The following is a 4,870-nucleotide window of genomic DNA, read 5'->3' on the forward strand; positions in this document are numbered from 1 at the left end:
GAAGAAGAAGAACAAAGTAGGAAGTCTCATATTCCCAGATCTCAAAACCTACTATAGAGCCACAATAGTCAAAACAGTTTGGTATTGGTACAGTGACAGACACATAGACTAGTGGAACACAATTGAAAACCCAGAAATAGATCCACCCACCTATGGTCAGTTGATCTTTGACAAAGGACTGATTTGTTAAATGGGCAAGAGATGATCTTTTTAACAAATGGTGCTGGCAGAACTGGTTATCCATTTGCAGGAAAATGAAACAAGATCCATACCTCTCACCATACACAAAAACTAACTCCAGATGGATCAAAGACTTAACTGTGAAACCTAAAACTCTAAAGTTCCTCAAGGAAAAACTAGGGGCAAATTTAGGGGCTCTAATATATAGTAGGAGCTCAAGTAGTGTAGTGTTTAAGGCACTTGACTACTAACCAGAAGGGTGGTGGTTCAAACCCACCAGCCACTCTTTGGAAGGAAGGTTGGGCAATCTATTTCCATAGTGATATTGCCTTGGAAACACAAGGAGGGGTCATCATGAGTGAGATCCGACTCAACAGCACATAACAACAATAACAACAATATATGGCATAAATAGACTGTCAAGTTGTGGTTGTTGTTGTTGTTATGTGCCCTTGAGTCAACCGTACCTCATAGCAACTTTCCTTGTGTTGCTGAGGTAGTATCACTATGGAAGTAGATTGCCCAACTTTCCTTCCAAGGAGTGGCTGGTGAGTTTGAGCCACCAGTCTTCTGGTTAGCAGTCAAATGCCTTAGGCACTACGCTACCTGAGCTCCTATAAAGTTCTATAGTCTCATATTCTACTTCTTTTGTGAATTAAAAAGCAATCATCTGTTATGAATATAGGAAGTAAAAGTCAGTGTCTGAGGTTTGAAAAAACAAAGAGGGACAAAGATTCTCCCATTAATTTTCACCTATTTGTACACTTGTTAATATAATTGTGAATATTTCCCCTGCAAAACCTGACAATAGATTCTTTATTGCATTAATGCTTATTTTACCTATGATTTATTCTCATTTGGGTATGAGAAACACGAGGGGAAACAAGCAATGCATCAGTTACTTTTCCATCTGTACTTCAGTCTATTGAGAACATTTGCATGCTTATTTAATAACTTATTCAAATCAAATTAACCAACTATTAATAAGCTTTTCACTGTTTCCTGAGGACCATCAATCCCAGACTCTAACAATTACCCAGAGCTACACTTCTTTATTAGAAAATCTCTCTTTCTAATTCCAAAATCCAAGAGCCTTAAAATTTTATCATGTCCAACTACAGGATGATCTAGTTTCATCATCAACTACCATTAGCTAACTCTACCCTGGATAGTAATCTTGACTCCACAGAGATGTATAGTAAGCAAAATACATGGTTCATGTACTTGAAGCTGCTGAAATTGAAAATGAGGATTATTGTCCTAAACCATTCAGGATTTAAACTCCTTAATGTGTACACAGATAAATTTAAATGACACTATTTTGTACTTATGTGAGTCCGTTCTAGTTAAAATGTAGGCAGTAGCTTTTCCAATACACATTACCAGGTAATTTTTGCTTCCAGGACTCAGATGTCTAAGTGCTCAGTGGTCCAAATGTGTTTTCCACATACTAGGTATTTTCCACCAGTGTACAATTTGTAGCCTCATAAATGCATACAGCAGTAGGGCTTACGGTGATTGATTAGATTGGCTGCCCCACTATTTCTTCTGCTCACAAAGTATATCAGGAGACCCTGAGTTAAACACCATTTGTAGAATTGTACCTCATGTCTATAGCCAGAGTTCCAACTCCTATTGTTAGCCAACTATATCTAATAATGCCCTAATACTATTCATATTTATGTCTTCGGTATCACTGATAGGAAACATACTATAAAACAGATGGGAAATTTTCCTGATTAACAGCCAATAAAAGAAATAGCTCACAAAACATTAATAACAGTTAAGACAAAGTAGATTTTCCATTAATATCTAAGCATGTAAGTTATTTTAGGAGTTGTATAACTTAGCCACTACTTTCTGAGGTTTAAAATTCAGGTAAAATATAGGATTTTCTTGGTTGCGTTTGTTATGAGCTACATGGAATTTACTTTCCTCCCAATTCCAAAATAAAAACTTTAGGTATTTAGTATTGTGCTGGGGGAACAAAGACCCCAGATTGAAATATGTTCTGTAGAAACCCTTTTGTTAAACCTTATACAGGACAAACAAAACAATTATCCTGCATAATTGACAAGGGCACCATCAGCATACACACAGTACAGAAGCCAAATGGAGTCCAGCGACTCATGGCCATGGTGGCTAATTATATATCATAGACAATGAAAGAAATCATCACAAAATCATGATTGGTGGGAGGTCAATTCATTACTGTCCCAGGTAGGACTTCAGAAGCAGGAAAGGATCATGACTGTGATATGTACACAATTGCAGATTTAAAAGAGTTACAGAATTGGTTCAGAGGTGCTTAGGGTATGACTCATGACCATGAAACCCTGAATGGTAGTCACCAGGACCCCAACTTTTAACTTCAGCTAGATAACATTCATTTATTTTCCTCAAATCATTAAGGATACACTCAGGCAATTTCCTAGCTCTTTATGTAAACCTGAAGGCAAAACTGCCCCTCCCTGGATTTGCCTGGGAATTGTAATCTACTATCTCCCACACTCTTCCTGAAGGCAAACTGCTCCTCCCTATGCTTACTCCAGATGTGTCTAAGTATAGTCACATTGCTGGTTTAATGATCAGAAAGAACTCAAAATAGAGGTAGGGCTCCCTGTTGTAGACCGCAGCATTCCACCAACACAAAAAAAAAAAAAAAAAAAAGCCACTCACTGCCCTTGAGTCAGCTCTGACTTCTAGCGACCCCTCCTTGTATTTCCTAGGCGGTATCTCTAGGAAGGCACATTGATTGCCCAGCCTTCCTTTTGAACTCCCAGACTTCTGCTTAGCAGTCAAATGCCTTAGGCACTGTGCCACCACCAACCAAGTGCTTTAAAATTTAAGCTCATATATGAATCATAGTGTTTTCAATAAATTCACTGATATTTTATATATTTCCCAGAATTTGAACTGGCAACTAATGGTAACTTCTATTTTCTTTATGCACTCTATTTCCTCTGAAGTGAAATTCACTTGAATTTTGATGGTTGGGTTCTTTGTTTTGTTAGTAAGATTACTTACTTTTTGATCTCCTCTGTAACTCACTGATAATGAGACTTTCTTTGTAATCATTACAGACATTGTAAAGACAACTTTTAGCATCAATTTTTGTATTCCCTTGCATATGACAATTCTATTTAGTCAAGCTTATTAACCTTGATAACTCCCCATCCCCCATTCATGGGCAAGTGAATACAGTAGTTCTGCACAGTGTTAAGTGAAGTTTCAGATTCTATCCTTCGGATAGGACCCTCCAGGTCCTTCTAGGACCTCTCCAGGTTTTGTTCCCAGGGTTGTCCCTAACCTTAGTTGACAGGCCAGATTCTGACTATGGTACTCTCATGAACTTCTGATTTTTTTCCTGTCTGATGGAGTGATGCGAATTCATACTATCTCTGTGGCTTTAAGAGATACTGGTAATTCCCTGGTAGAATTCTCATCTCCCATGTGAGAGACTCAGATTTCCTGGACAATGCTAAGCTACCACTCATCTCAGTAGAAGTGTGTGAGTTCTATGCTGCTAAACAGGATTCAGCTGAGGTTCCACACTAAGATGGACTGGAAAGAAAAGTCTGGCAATCTACTCCCAAAAAAAAACTCAGCCAGTGAAAACCCTATATATCAAAACTGCCCAATCCACAACTTACCATGGAGATGGTAAACGACCAGGAAGTTTCATTCCGTTGTGTATGAGTCTTCATGAATTGTGCCAACTCTACTGTAGCCAACAATGTTGGCTCTCACACCTACCCATGTTCCCTGAAAACTCCTTTCCACCTCCTGAGGCTTCATGTCTCCCCAGCAGAGGGCAGTCTAGACCCATTCGCTGTTCAGAGTCTCTTTGCTTGTTCCAAAGAAGGGAACTGAGGCAAGGATCTCTATAAACATGCTTAATGAAACTCTTCAAGCAAATTCAGTGTGGATTAGCATACATAGAACACAGTTGTTCAGAAAAAAATAGGATTATAGTAGGTTGAAATAGGTCACACAGAGGTGAGCTACACCTTGGTCAAATAAAAGTCACTGAATATTTCACACAAACACTCAAATAGATAAGGAGTAGGTGGTTATGGGGAGCTCTGGTAGCATAGTGGCTAAGACACTTGCCTGCTAACCAGACAGCTGGCGGTTCAAACCCACCAGCCACTCCTCGGAAGGAAGGTTGGGCAATCCTACTTCCGTAGAGATACTGCCTCGGGAACCCAAGGAGGGGTCACTATGAGTCGGGTTTGACTCGACGGCACATAACGACAACAACAACAGGTAGTTATGAGAATGGAAAGGAATTATATTCTGTGAATGTCAAAGTATCTACTTCAGATAAGTAGCTCACATTCCCATTATTGTTGGTTAGTACATAATTGTAATTGTGCAAGTAACAGCAATAACAACTAAACAAAGCAGACATAACAGAAAACATAAGAATGATTGAGTTATCTGGGACCAATGAGCTATATATATCTGCTTTAATATCTGAAATAAGAAACAAAAATTGGGAGAACTTTCAAAAGAGTAAAGTTTCATAACTACGCAACCTAATGGAAAGATGGATTATTCAATATTTGCAGAGGTGACTTAGAAATGTATGGCCCATACATCGATAAAAGTCCATGTTTCAGGCACTGTTACATGCTTTACACACACTGGAGAAAACTGAGGGTGAGAGGTGCTCATAAATTAGCCC

Source organism: Orycteropus afer, unplaced genomic scaffold, assembly GCF_000298275.1.
Source record: "Orycteropus afer afer isolate SDZICR_OR568_19922 unplaced genomic scaffold, OryAfe1.0 scaffold00395, whole genome shotgun sequence".
Taxonomy (NCBI): domain Eukaryota; kingdom Metazoa; phylum Chordata; class Mammalia; order Tubulidentata; family Orycteropodidae; genus Orycteropus; species Orycteropus afer.